The sequence below is a fragment of the Aquarana catesbeiana genome, linkage group LG01, assembly GCF_042186555.1.
Source record: "Aquarana catesbeiana isolate 2022-GZ linkage group LG01, ASM4218655v1, whole genome shotgun sequence".
NCBI lineage: Eukaryota > Metazoa > Chordata > Amphibia > Anura > Ranidae > Aquarana > Aquarana catesbeiana.
The window spans coordinates 879690528-879706183 of record NC_133324.1 but is presented as its reverse complement, the minus strand read 5'-3'; the positions used below and the strand labels follow the sequence as shown (position 1 = coordinate 879706183).

At 45.1% G+C, this 15656-nt stretch overlaps 1 long non-coding RNA gene across 1 annotated transcript; it reads left to right on the top strand.

Moving 5' to 3' along the window:
• Window positions 1-4801: 4801 nt before the first annotated feature.
• Window positions 4802-5911, top strand: LOC141117585 (uncharacterized). The gene is made up of 3 exons (XR_012237178.1): window positions 4802-4908; window positions 5157-5305; window positions 5393-5911. It is a non-coding gene; the product is annotated as an uncharacterized lncRNA (long non-coding RNA).
• The last annotated feature ends 9745 nt before the right edge of the window (window positions 5912-15656 follow it).

Below are 15656 nucleotides of genomic sequence, written 5' to 3'. Positions count from 1 at the left end.
GCTTTCTTTTCGATTTTAATAGACCCAGAGTATCAGGACCAGTTTGCTATGGTGTGGGACGGCCGCCTGTACACTTTCACCATGCTTCCTGAAGACTATGTTCACTCTCCAATGATTTGTCATGGACTGATTGCCCGAGATTTAAGTACCCTGAATTTGAAAGTAGCTGTGTTTCACTACATTGATGACATCATGATCTCTGGGTCAAAAGAAAATGTAACTGAAGCACTGCACTTGTTGATAGAGCACTTGGAGAACAGAGGGTGGGCTATCAACAGAGACAAAGTCCAAGGACCTGCCACAGAAGTGAAATTCCTGGGAATGATGTGGACTGGGCCGCAGAGGAAAATTCCAGAGACAGTTGTGCAAACTATCCAGGCGCTGTCGCCCCCTACTACCAAAAGGATGCACAGAAGTTCATTGGAGTTGTGGGGTTCTGGAGATTGTTCATCCCACATCTTGGACTAATTCTGAGACCTATATATAATGTCACCAGAAAAAGACTGAGTTCTCATGGGGCTCAGAGCAGCGAACTGCATTCCTGGCTGCTAAAGAAGCTATTTTGCAGCATCAGGGATTAGGACCCGTGAGACAAGGAGTACCATTTCAGCTGGATGTAGTGGAGCAGAATGGTACCATATCTTGGAGTCTATGGCAGCCAAATGAAAAGAAAGGACTGAGAGCAATACCCATTGGATTCTGGTCCAAACAACTGACAGGGGCACAGAAGAGATACATGCCCCTAGAGAAGTACCTGTTCGGGGCCTACTTCATTGGTCCCTTGCCCCAGGGAAGCAATGGACTGAGATATTGTTGCACTGCAGTGGACACCTATTCAGGACTTATGTTTGTTCATCCTTGCAAATGTGCAGATCAAGCTGCAACGCTTCAACTGCTCCAGAAACTTGTCATTGCTTATAGTTGTCCCAAACAAGTCCAAAGTTATAATGGCTCACACTTCAGTGGATCAACAGTACAGCAGTGGGCCAAAGATTCTGGAGTGTACTGGTTGTGCCACATCCCATACCATCCACAGGCAGCTGATTTGATTGAAAGATACAACGGGCTATTGAAGGACCAGATATGCAAATTTACACCCACACATACACTAAGAGGGTGGGATCGGGTCATCACACAGGCAGTCATGTTGTTAAATTCTAGGCTAATAGCCAAAAGCACACCATATGAGAGGATGGTAGGGGCTGGGGCACAGATTCCACAGCTGGAGTGCAGAGTTCAGTATTTATGTAGGGTTCCTGAAAGAACAGGGCTTAACAGATAACATGTTACTGCTTCCCATGACATAGAAACCAAGAGTGACGTATCTGAAGCTGAAGCCTATCTAGGAATGAGAGGGAATCTGGCAGGAAGGTTTGAAGTTACATTTGCATTGACAGATGAGCTTCAAGACAGTGGCTGGGACTCTGACTGGTTAGTGGATACTTCTCAGCAAGAGTGGAAAGTGAGGCTACATAACAGCAAACCTTCCAAAATAAACAGCAGTGATCTTCTGGGAAATATCAGTATATTTCCTCTCCTCCCTATTGATGTTCTTTGGGAGGGTCAGAAGTGGGTACAGGCAGGGGGCAAAGTGTTAGTCAGATATCCAGGCAAGAAGCCATTTAGAGGAGAGATTGTAGCTGAAGGGTTTGGATCTACTGTTTATGTATTATTAGAAGGAACTGAAGGAACTTTGTTTTCCACTCCACAGGCTGTCTCTGATTTGATCCATAGGAAGACCAGAGTAAAGTGGTTACATGATGGAAAGAATGATGGAAGATCGCAAGAGCTGTGGAGAGCAAGGCCTTTGATGTATTACAAGCCCGGACTTGTTTCTAAATAACTTTAGAATGGACTTTCTAATGAACTTTTAGTTAAAGACTGAAACACCTTCTCAATGACAGAAATGGGAGGTGTTGCATTCAAGGAAAATTAATGTTTAGAATGAGTTTAGTAATGAAGAGATTTTCTGTATGGAGTCTGAAAGGAAAAACAAAATCTAGGGTGGAATGTGTTGCGTTTAATACAATATGATTTTTTTTTTATTAATCAGACTTAAGATACATGGGACATAACATTACACAATAGTGGTTGGTCATAGAGATATTGTCAGTTTTTGGCTTGAGTAGATTTCTCAAACAAATGCTGTTTTATACAATGGGGGTAAATATCATTGTTGTATACAATGATATTTCAATTAACAGGCTATTGTCTCTATAGCTACAGTAAACAAGTAAGAAATGTACTTGTTTGAGGTCCTTTCAGCTCTCAAACTGAAAGAATGACTGTTAGATTACTGTCAGGTGTTGGCCTGATTAGACAATGGGTATGTAGATGCCGTTTTCAACAGTCCATTGTTTCTACAGCTACAGTAAACAGGCATGTTTTCTGTTGTTTGTTAGCTATGGCAAACAGCCTGACACATAAAAGGGGGTGAGTAGGGACACACACACACACACCATCATGCTTTGAAGATCAGAAGCTGCCACTCATGATACAACAACACTGCCTGGTGTCCAAGAAGCCTCGTTGCCAATGGAGATCACGAACATACAGTAACAGAAGATAAGTAACTTTTATGTGTATTTGTACTGATATAGACTATAGGCTGTTCATTTGATAGGCATTTTGCTTGTTATAGAGATCTGTCAGTCTTGTATTGTATTCCTAATACAGTAATAGTTTTGTATGTACAGCATCTTTGTATATTAAAAGCACAATTTACACACTGCAGAAATCTCAGCTTCCTTGCTTATACCACAGAGTAACCTTGCTAGATAGACGCAAGCAAAACAGATTTCAGTCACTTTACTTTTTATCCTGTTGGTTTGAGCCAGTATTTTCCAGGTATAGATATAGTGCAGGAAAAAGCCTGATATGAAAATATCCATAGGGGTTTATTTACTAAAGCTGGAGAGTGCAAAATCAGGCTTACTTCTGCATAGAGACCAATCAGCTTCCAGGTTTTATTGCCAAAGCTTAATTGAACAATCTGAGGTTAGAAGCTGATTGGTTTCTTTGCAGAAGTGAGTCTGATATTGCACTAACCAGCTTTAGTAAATAAACCCCATAGTTATTAGTTTGTTAGGTTTTGTGAACAGGACCCATCGGCGGGGGGGGGGGGGGGGCAGCTGATACACGTTTAGGGGGCCCTGGTGTCCCAAGGGGCCCAGCTACCCAGGCCCAAACCAAAAAGAGCCTATGCACTCAAAGGGATGTCTCTGTGCTGAATACATGGAGTTGTTGTTTTGCTGAATATATGGGGCTGTCTCTTTGCTGAATATATGGGGCTCTCTCTTTGCTGGTTTGGGATGTCTGTTTGCTGCATTGAGATGTCTCTTTGCTGAATATATGGGGCCAGCCCTTTGCTGGAGTGAGTTTATTTTCATATATTAAGTTGTAAGAGTGTTAAAATAAAAGTGGGTGCACCAAAGAACTGTGGGATGGCCAGTGGGCGGATTTGAAGGAACGGCCAATGGGCGGGCCCTGGGGAATGTTGGTGGTCAGGCCAGGAAGCCCAGGCTTAAAACTGTGTAAGGGGCCCCAAAATTTCTGATGGCTGACCTGTTTGTGAATGTTGAATCCAGAGAGTCAAACAACAGATCTTTATCATAAAGTATGCTGGTTAGTTTTGAATAAAGTATGCGCTAATTGTTTTTGGTGAGATCTAAGGAGAAAGTTTAGTTGTATGTGCTACACTGTTTAAATGTGTTTAAATAACTGTACCTGCATCCTATAGATCAGAAATTCGAAATCTGGAAAAAAATGAGGCACTCAGGAATTTCATGGTACAGTACAACTAAACTCACAACTCTAAATTTTTATTAAAATTATAATATATATTTCACCAATCTTAAGTTAAAAGAATCCTTTCACATACATTTGTCAACAACAATCGACAAAATGCAAGAAACATAAAAAGATATATATTCCCCTTCAGACACTGAATATTGTAGTATAGTATCCTCCCAACTATAGGCGATTTATATTAATAATGATCCAATCTTTCACTCTACATGTTTTGCGAGGAACCTGCTTCCTCAGGAGTTTCAATAGAAAGAGTGTTGATCTGTAGAAAAATAAACATAATAATAATATACAGAAAGAGTGTAAACCTTTATACATATATAAGCACGCATGAGTGCCTGGAGTAAAAGGAACTGCAGCACACATGCCCTCAAGCAATAAAGTGGATAATAAGACATCATACCCAATACATAAAACAAACAACAAACATTGGACTGTGACATTCCCCAAATTCTGCGGATTGATCAAAAGGCTGATAAAGATGGGGTTGTATTCACCCACTCACTCGGTGAGTACGGCCCCATCTTTATCAGCCTTTTATTTTTCTACAGATCAACACTCCTTCTATTAAAACTCCTGAGGAAGCAGGTTCCTTGCTACTGTTTACTTGCCCTTTATATCCCTTATTAATTTTATGGACATAATCCTTACAGTTTTTCATCCCCAGGTGACTGAAATTGTTGCAGAGTCCTCTGGCTCTGTCTCTTACCCGGGAGCCATGACGCGCTTCTCAGGCCTCCGCCCACCCCCCGCATCCTTGAGTCCTGGGTGAGGTGGATGCGTTGTCACTGCGCGGCAGCGCCACGTACTCCACGCCATAAGTGCGGCGCCTAAGTCGCCTTCACAGTTATGGCTCGCTGGGTTCCATACTCGTGGGCAAATGGGAGAGACGCACGGGTGCCGTCTAGCCGGAGATGTCTGTTCCGACTGAAGGCGCCGGCTCTCCACCCCCTGCCTCACGGCATGATGTTGGTGGGCGTTCCCGCGGTTGCCTTATATAGACGCCTTCAGGGGGGGCTCTGTCACTCGAGGCTCTCTGTACACTGGCTGCACATAGTCCGGATCACCCCTCCGTATGTTCTGATCCCTCTTCTCTCTGAGGTAACCCGACACACTATCCCTCCTTTTCCTCTGTTCATCTGCTGCACTCACCTTCACCCCCCTTGGTACCACTTTTCACTCCTTCCTACTCCTCATCTGTTGGTCACTATTTTTCTGCTGGCAACGGGTGGTTGCCAGTTCTCATTTCAGCACTCATTTTCACCCACTAGCACTCGCTCTCTGTCTTCAGCCTCACCCCTTTCCACTGTTGTCACTTGGTTTGTCAATCATTTTTCACTTTACCCCAGAGATGCCTCGTAGTTTTATGCCTACCCTGGCTGGTTGCCTGTGTGTTTCGTCTCCGCTGAGATGCCCACCTCGGCTCCCGGTGAGAGATTGTTCCCAGAGGCCTGCGACCCCCCATCACCATATTACAAACCAATTGCAACCCCAACCAGTAAGTACATCCTGGTGTTGGGGTTCTCTATCTTATTATGTCTATGCTTTTGTAGATACTTATTGACTTTTTATACTCCCATTGTAGGAATATCACGTTCATGCTCCTGACAAGTGGTGCACTGCCACGAAACGCATAGAGATTTTTGGTGCCGTGTCCTTGCCCATTTATATCTTGATTATCAAGTTATCCTTCTACCCACACCTGTACAGGTTCAGTGAAGCTATAGGTCCTGCAGGCAGTACCTTAAATTTTTTACACCGATACTATCTAATTGTCTATGGTGAACTACGGAACTTTATTTTTACTCTATAATGAGACAAGAATGATGTTCATTATTAAGTTTATCAATTTTATTATTGCTATCAGTGGCTACATCATGAAACATTTTGCCAGCAATATTTGTATTGTCATTATCATGCATATTAATCATTTGATTCCAGTATGGTTTGTTGTATTCTATCATACCAATAAAGATCTGTTGCTCACTGAATACTCTTTTGCTGCCATATAGTTCATTTAAAGTCCCATTCCTTCCTTTTATTTGTTTTTTTGTTTTTCCTTAGATATTACAGACATTGGTATTGTGGTAATATTGAAGTTTATTGAGATTCCCATACATTGGAGGGTTCCACTATTATTGTTAAGTTACTGCTGTACACTGAGTAGCTGCACTGATAGGTGGCACTGATTGGCAGCACTGATGGGCAATGATTGGCGGCACTGTTTGGCAGCACTGATGTCCACTGATAAGCAGCACTGATGGGCACTTATAGGCACTGATTGGTGGCACTGTTAGGCTCGATTCACACTAATGCATTTTTTGATGCATTTTGCAGAAATGCAGCGAAATTTTTTAACATGGGTTCCTATGGAACATGTTCACATCAATGCATTTTTGTGCCTCTGCATTTTTGGAAAGGGTCGGGGACCCGCAAAATGCAGCGTTTTGCATGTAATAGAGTTCAATGGACCCGCATCCAAAACGCAAGTATCGCATTTTTCCAGCAATTTGCGTTTTTTTTTCTTTCTTTTTTTTTTTTACACTGTATATAGTTGATTGCTAAGGAGGGGGCCCGCTCAATGTAAAAAAAAAAATGCCGGCTAAAAAAAAAATCATGAAAATAAACAGCGTGCGGTCCCCCCCAAGTCCATACCAGGCCCTTGGGTCTAGTATGGATTCGAAGAAGAACACCGGACATAGAAGACAGAAGAAGAACGGAAGAAGAAGCAGGGGAAGAAGGAGAAGACTGAAGGATGAAGATGCGGGAGAAGATGGAGGAAGACCGGAGGAAGAAGCGGAGAAGAAGAAGATTTTTAATAAAAGACTTGTCAAAAACTGTCTACTGTATTTTTTAACACTACACTATTTCTTTTTTAGTGAATGGGTAGGGGTACAATGTACCCCATACTCATTCACATAGGGGGGCAGGTATCCAGGGGCACACTTGTTAAAGGGGGCTTCCAGATTCAGATAAGCCCCCCGTCCGCAGACCCCGATAACCAACGGGCAAGGGTTGTCGGGAAGAGGCCCTTGTCCCCATCAACATGGGGGCAAGGTGCTCTGGGGTGGGGGGCGCAGAGCCCCCCCTGCCCCAAAGCACCCATCCCCCCATGTTGAGGGCATGCGGCACTCATGGACACTGCCAGTACCTGCATGGTTTAGGAGATATCCCTGTATTTGCATGTGCCGACGTCATCGGCACGTGCGCACTTAAGCAATTACACGTACTTGCCGTTGCTTCGGTTGTACTGTGCCATTACTGGCGGCTCCTGGAGCGGTGAACGAGGACCCCTGCGGGGGCTTCGATCTCAGGTAAGTAATTCATAATAACCATAATTCATGGTGTAGCCCCAGCAGTGTCAATCAGTGCCACCTATCAGTGCTCATCAGTATGGATGAGCTCAGGCGTGTTCGCAAACAGCATGTGCAGAGCCCGCCAGGAAGTGGGCACTGGGGAGTGCTAATCACAAGCAGTGAGACATTTCCCGATCTCTGCAGCCGCGCATCGGGACAATGTAGAAGAAGGATTGCTGTGCCATATGAGACATGAGACCATCCCCTCTAAAGCTAGTTGGCATGATTACCTGAATGGGCAACATTTGATATTAAAAACAGAAGATCTACTCCATCTTACACAAGTACATAGATTGTGAGCTGTCTGGTATCGGGAAATGGTGGGACACATTACAGGGTCATCAGTATGATGGTAGGGTGAATATATTGTGGGGTGCCTCTTATGATGGGAATGGATGGGGAATAATACATTGCAGGTTGTCGGGTACAGGTGCGGATGGAAGAAGCTGTCACAGTTTGCAGGGTGATTCTTAAGAAATGTAAGGGGGGGTGATCATCACAGATTAGGGGTGCTCATTATTAGATACATAAAGTGATGACAGGCCTTTACTATTCTTGATAGCCTCAGTAATGTAAAAATGTTTACTTAACTGTATTACTGTCTTTTGTAAAACTAATAAAAACGATTGAAGCAGAAAAGGGCCAAGTAGTCCATCCCTTTTTTTTGTGTTAAGTTTATTATCTGAGTATAGATCTAGGTTTGTCCCAAGCATGTTTGAAGCCATTTACTGTTGACGGTCTCACTACCTCTGCTGGTAGTTTTTTCCAAGCATCAACTACCCTTTCAGTAAAATAATAGTTTCTAAGATTAGTTTTGAACTTTCCTCCAGATAGTTTAAGGTCATGTCCCCGTTTTCTTGATTTTGGTTTTAGATTGAAAAAACTGCCCTTCTAAAGCTTGTTCACCCCCTTGATGTATTTCAGTGGTTCTCAACCCTGTCCTCAAGTACCCCCAACAGGCCATGTTTGCAGGTTTTCCTTTATCTTGCACAGGTGCTTTAAATCAGAGTTAATGGCTTGGCTTGGTATTTTGGACAACTATTTTATCTAATGCCGCGTACACACGAGCGGACTTTACGGCAGACTTTGTCCTGCGGACTTTTCGACGGACTTTACGACAGACTTTCCGAATGAACAGACTTGCCTACGCACGATCAACCAAAGTCCGACGGATTCGTACGTGATGACGTACGACCGGACTAAAACAAGGAAGTTCATAGCCAGTAGCCAATAGCTGCCCTAGCGTCGGTTTTTGTCCGTCGGACTAGCATACAGATGAGCGAACTTTTCGACCGGACTCGAGTCCATCGGACAGGTTTGAAACATGTTTAATTTCTAGGTCCGTCAAACTTTTGAGAAAAAAAAGTCAGCTGGAGCCCACACACGATCGAATTGTCCGACGGACCCAGGTTCGCCGGACCAAGTATGCCGTAAAGTCCGGTCGTGTGTACGCGGCATAAGAGAAATTTCCAAAACTTGGCCTGTTGGGGGTACTTGAGGACAGGGTTGAGAACCACTGATGTATTTAAAAGTTTAAGGCCGGCTTCACATATGTGCGGGTTTTCCCACATCCAATTTGCATGCCATGCGAGCATGACCGGCTCACACAGGTCCAGGGCGGCCGGGGAGCGGAGTGCAAAAGGGTCCTGTGTGTGTTTGGGTCAGGTTCAGGTGCAAATTCAAGCAAAAATGTGCACCTAAATCGGTGAACAGGCACGAACCCGCAGCCGCACATATGTGAATCCGGCCCCAATCAGGTCTCTCCTTTGCTCCAGACTGTACATATTAGGTTCCTGAATTTGCTGTCGATATGTTTTATCCCCCAAACCTTTCACCGTTTTTGTTACCCGTCTCTGGACTCGTTCTATCTTAGCGATAGCTTACAGTTGGCATGTTTGCCAGGAGGAGGAGCAGGAGTCACAGACTGCCCAGGATTTAGGATGGAGATGGAGTCTCAGATTGCCAGATGGTCCACAGAGACCTCCTGAGTGCCTTGTGAAGTCACCTGAGGGATGGGAGGGGGATTTCACTGTTTGATTATGACAATGAAGCCTCTTGTATTCACAATAAACCAAACTGATCATCTTTGCTAAAGACCAATTTATTCAGTTGAACTTTCTATCAAGGATTAACTATACCCCCAGCATTTGCATCACATTAACCGTACCATCTCCCCTATCAGCAGCAGATATCAGACGAGCAGATGAACACCTTTTTATCACTTGGTGTGGCGTTGTCTTTAAAGCGGAAATCCAGTCATTTGTGTGCTTATCAAAAGGCAGCAGCTACAAAAAGTGTAGCTGCTGATTTTTAATAAACACGCACTTACCTGTCCCACGATCCAGCGGTGCACTCAACCCAGCAGTATTCCGGCTCCGGCATCACTACTATGGGCACTCGGCTGTGACAGCTTGTGGCTTCACAACCGGGTGCCCACAGCGCGAGCTGGAGAGGAGGTCTTAAAGTGGAATTTCCACTTTTGAGTGGAACTCCACTTTAAATCCCAAATTGAGGAACGGCAGTGGTCACCTTTTGAGCTACAGGAAGCAGGTCCAAGCAACAGAATCCATTGATCTGCTTCTTACCTGTAGTTCCCCTTAGGGTTGCACCCTAAACAACTCCTGGGGGTTGTAGGATTGTTATATTAACATCAACTTCCATGAAAAGCCAAGAACAAAACTAAACATATATGTGTCAAAATACTTTATTAAAAGAGTTTACACTGGTACAGAATGTTTTTATATAACATAATAAACTATAAAATGACTTCCAGCATTTCAACACATCACACCAAAGAATAAACTGCAAGGAGTATCCCGAACCAGAACAAAATACTAAAATATTTTTAACATCCATACCCTGTTTTTTCTTTCAATAAATTCTAAGCCCTAAAGCAGCCCATACATTAAACACTGTCCCACAATTAGCTGTAAGCACACCGTAAGAAAGGAACCACCCTACAAACAAAAAGGTGTAGGGGGTGATAATGTGGCTGGCCAAATGAGGATGATAAGGTTTATTAAAATGAATGAGAATCCACACCCACGTGTGGACCTGCTTTGCTGAACTATGAAAAAAAAGTGTATGTGTGTATGTATTCAGACCCCCTTAAATTTTTCACTCTTTGGTATATTGCAGCCATTTGCTAAAATCATTTAAGTTCATTTTTTTCCTCATTAATGTACATACAGCACCCCATATTGACAGAAAAACACAGAATTGTTGACATTTTTGCAGATTTATTAAAAAAGAAAAACTGAAACATCACATGGTCCTAAGTATTCAGACCCTTTGCTGTGACACTCATATATTTAACTCAGGTGCTGTCCATTTCTTCTGATCATCCTTGAGATGGTTCTACACCTTCATTTGAGTCCAGCTGTGTTTGATTATATTGATTGGACTTGATTAGGAAAGCCACACACCTGTCTATATAAGACCTTGCAGCTCACAGTGCATTACAAGCAAATAAGAATTATGAGGTCAAAGGAACTGCCTGAAGAGCTCAGAGACAGAATTGTGGCAAGGCACAGATCTGGCCAAGGTTACAAAAATTTTTCTGCTGCACTTAAGGTTCCTAAGAACAAAGAGGCCTCCATAATCCTTAAATGGAAGACATTTGGGGTGACCAGAACCTGTAAGGTACCTGGTAGGAGAGCCTGACTGTAGGAGAAGACCTCTCATACAACGCTGGTTCAGGAGCCACTGGAGTGGGGACAGTGGTCTCCTGAGCGCAGTGGGGTAGGAGTGCCTGTATAGTCTCTGATGTGGAGGCAGAGATCCCTCCTGGGATGGCCGAGCTGCAGGTGAGTGGAGACTGGAATAGCAGTAACTTGACTCACTGGGTTGCAGGTGAGAGGAGACTGGAACGGCAGCAGGCTTGACATACTGGATGGCTGAGTTGCAGGTGAGAGCAGACTGGAGCGGCAGCAGGCTTGACACGTGGAGGGAGAGATCACTGAAGCTGAAGCTGAAGGTGCAACAGCAAGTGAACAGTAGGCACAAGCAGAGTCAGACAGTCCGGGTCGGCAGGTAGCTGGCACAGGTAATAACGGCAGACTAGGCAGAGTCGGTGAACAGGCAGGGTTCGGCAACGATAGCAAATACGGACAGAAGAGTAGTCAGACAAGCCGGATCGGGATAGGAGCAGGTCGGATGGTCAAACAAGCCGGGTCAAGGTCAGATAGCAGACAATCAGGATACGGGTCAACAGATTCACAGAGCTGACACGAAGCAGCGACGTCCTCATGGAACAGGGGAACTTTTATGTGCTAAGATGGCGCCAAACCGGCGCTAACGCGAACGCGCGCGCGCACGCCCGAGCGCCGCGCTGATGCACAGCAGTTTGATGCTGTGTCCGAATGGAAGCGCGCCGACGCATAGGCGAACGCAAGTGTCCTGGACTGGTGCTGGTGGATCCCTGACATTGCCCCCCCCCAAGGGGCAGCCTCCGGATGCCCAACAACCTCTTCTTCTCAGGATGAGTAGAAAAATAAGCGCGCACCAGACGCCTGGCATGCACATTACTGTCCGGTTCCCATGAGTTACTTTCTGGGCCGTAGCCCTTCCACTTGATTAAGAACTGGTTTTGCCCTTGCTTTCTTCTACAATCAAGGATAGCCTCGACCTCAAATTCCTCACTGCCATCAACTACAACAGGTTCAGGGGGTCTTGTGCCCCTAGCAGGAAAGGGATCAGGTACAGCAGGTTTAAGCAGAGATACATGGAATACTGGATGAATTTTAAATGAATCAGGTAACGTCAACTCATAAGATACCTCATTGATTTTCCTTCTGACTGGAAAAGGTCCCATGAATCTAGGTGCCAACTTCTTGGAAGGACATGCTAATTTGATGTTAACAGTAGAAAGCCATACCTGGTCGCCAATTTGCAAGTTCAGCTCCCCCCTTCTTTTCCGGTCGAAGATTCTCTTACCATCAGCCTGAGCCTTGGATACCGTTTCCTGTAGCAACCGGCTGTTGTGACTGAGGAACTCCACCGTACTTTGTACTGCTGGAACCGAAGACTCTGAAAGGAAATCAGGTAAAAAGGTTAGGTGAAAGCCATAATTGGCGTAAAAGGGAGATTGACCGGTGGCAGAATGTTTGGCATTGTTATAGGCAAATTCTGCTAAGGGTAATAGAGATACCCAATCATCTTGTGTGAATGATGTGAAGCATCTGATGTATTGTTCCAGGGTCTGATTAGTCCTCTCTGTCTGACCGTTTGTCTGAGGATGGTATGCCGAGGACAAAGCCAATTCAATCTTTAAGGTTTCACACAGGGATCTCCAGAAACGTGAAGTGAATTGAACCCCTCTATCAGAAACTATGTTTGCCGGTACTCCATGAAGTCTGATGATCTCCTTGATAAATATGCGAGCAGTTTCGGAGGCAGACGGGGTTCCCCTTAAAGGTAGAAAATGAGCCATTTTGGTTAGACGGTCTACAACTACAAAGATAGCTGAACATCCTTCGGAACATGGAAGTTCCACAATAAAGTCCATAGAAATCATTTTCCACGGTCTGCCGGGTACGGGCAATGGTTTCAATAGACCCCAAGCTCGATTCCTGGACGACTTATTCTGGATACAGATGGGACAGGAACTAACATACTTTTCGCAAAAGTCTTTCAGATTGGGCCACCAGAAAGTACGTTGCACTAGTTCCAAGGTCTTGCGGACCCCAAAGTGGCCTGCCAATGGGTGGTCGTGGAGAAGTGTTAAAACCCTGACCCGAATGTCTTCAGGAACAAAAATTTGGCTTCCTTTCCAGAACAAACCATCTCTACTTACTAAAGAGATTCCAGTAGGCCTGGCTGATTCAGAGGATGCTTCCTTAATCAGGGAAAGTAAATCTTTTTGCAGCAGTAAAAAACTGTTTGAGGGTAATATGGTGTCCGGAGTGGATAAGTCCTTAGGATTGTCATGCATACGTGATAATGCGTCTGGTTTGATATTTTTAGAGCCTGGACGGTACGTGATGTGGAAGGAGAAACGTGAGAAAAACAGAGCCCAGCGGGCTTGTCGAGGCTTCAGACGTTTGGCAGATCGTAAGTACTTTAGGTTTTTATGGTCAGTATAAATTAGTACTGGATGCATAGCTCCTTCCAACAGGTACCTCCATTCTTCTAGAGCAGCTTTTATAGCGAGAAGTTCACGGTCACCGACGTCATAATTCTTCTCCGCGGGGGAGAGTTTACGGGAGAAGAACCCTACAGGATGCATTATCTCTTTGCTACCTTTGCGCTGTGAAAGAATCGCACCTACCGCAATCTCAGAGGCATCAACCTCTAAAATAAACGGTAGGGATGGTTCAGGATGACTGAGGATAGGTGCTGAAGTAAACAGCTTCTTGAGATTTTCGAAGGCATCTTGGGCAAGTTGGTTCCAGGAAAAACGGATATTTTGTTTGGTTAACTGCGTGATGGGTGCAATTATGGCTGAGAACCCCCTGATGAATTTCCTGTAGAAGTTTGCAAACCCCACAAACCGTTGAACTCCTTTCTTGTCCAAGGGTACCGGCCAGTCCAGCACAGCGGACACTTTTTGTGGGTCCATCTTGATGCCTGTTGCGGAGATGATTAACCCCAAGAATTGGATGCTCTGTTGTTCAAACTCACATTTCTCCGCTTTCGCGTACAGACTGTGTAAGCGAAGACGACCCAACACCCTGCGGACATGTTCCTGATGCAATTCACGGGACTCCGAAAAAATCAAGATATCGTCCAGGTATGCAATTACAAACACATCTAGAAAGTCCCTGAGGACGTCGTTAATCAGGTGTTGAAAAGTTGCAGGGGCGTTGCAGAGCCCAAAGGGCATGACCCGGTATTCATAATGCCCGAATCGGGTTCGGAATGCTGTCTTCCACTCATGTCCAGCCCGGATGCGGACTAGATTATATGCCCCTCTTAGGTCAAGCTTGGTGAAGATGACGGCAGTCCTTAATTTTTGAAAAAGTTCAGGTATCAAGGGTAGGGGATACCGATTTTTGACCGTGATCTTGTTTAGTTCACGATAATCGATACACGGCCAGAGCGACTTGTCCTTTTTGGTCACAAAAAATATTCCGGCACCAGCTGGAGAGGTAGAGTGACGTATAAAACCTTTGGCCAGATTCTCATCTATATATGTTTTTAGTACTTCCTGTTCCTTCTCGGATAAAGGAAAAATGCGTCCGAATGGTATCTCGGATCCAGGCAGCAAATCAATGGGGCAATCGTAGGGCCGATGAGGTGGAAGAGAGTCTGCCCCCTTTTTACTAAAAACATCGATGAATTCATGATATTGTTTAGGTATGACCTGGCAGAGTTTCTGGTCGGTGTCTAGACAAAGTAGAGTAGATGAAGAATCCGAATCTTCCTTTACACAGTGTTCAAGACAGTAAGAAGATGAGAATTTCACTTCTCCAGATGTCCAATGAATGTAAGGGTTGTGGGCCTGCAGCCAAGGAATGCCCAGGATGATGGGAAACATAGGGGAGGAGATGACATCAAGAACCAGCAGTTCCTTGTGTAGGGAGGAAGTAGAAGCAGGCAGAGGCAGGGTTTCTTGGGTTACTTGTCCCGATCTGATGCGGGAACCATCAGCTAGAAACACAGCCATGGGTCTTGGTTTGTAATGGAATGTTATGCTGGCTGGCAAAGTTTGAGTCAATAAAGCAGCTGCATGCTCCGGAATCAATGATGGCGTTGGTCGTTATTGTCCCTTCTTGCAGCTGTAAAGACAGAGGAATGGCAATGTGGGTAGAGTTCGCAGACAGAGCAGAAAGACTGGTATACACAGAGAATGGGCACTTACTTAATTTGACTGGACAGTTCAGGACATAGTGCCCAGTCCCACCACAGTAGAGGCACAGATTGAGTTGCCGGCGCCGGGCCCGTTCTTCTGGCGATAAGGCGGGTCGCATCAGTCCCAATTGCATAGGCTCCACAGGATCAGGCATAGCATTAGCTGGATTAGAGCTGGATGGGGGTATGTAGCGTGCTGCCGGGAGTGATGCTCTGGCTGTCATCCACATCGGGCGGGATTGTAAAGTGGATCGTTCAGAATGACGTTCCCGGATTCGCCGGTCAATTTGGATAGTCAGATTAATCAATGCTTCAAGAGTGCCTGGTACACCCACTCGGGCAAGTTCGTCCTTTAAACCTTCAGACAGACCTAAGCGGAACTGATGACGCAGGGCCGCGTCATTCCACTGAGTGTCTGCACTCCAACGTCTAAAGTTCATGACATAATCTTCCGCAGGTCTGCGACCTTGCTGGAGCGTGAGCAGTGCTGATTCAGCTGTTGCAGTCTGTTGAGGGTCCTCATAAATTTGTGCCATGGCTTCAAAGAAAGAGGATAAAGACTGGGTTAGGACGGAGTCCCCCTCAAGTAGCCGATGAGCCCAGATCTGAGGTTCCCCTTGTAGGAGGGAGATCACAAACCCCACTTTGGTGGCCTCCAGCGAAAAGGTTCGGGGCTGTAACGCAAAGAAGAGCTTGCAGGCG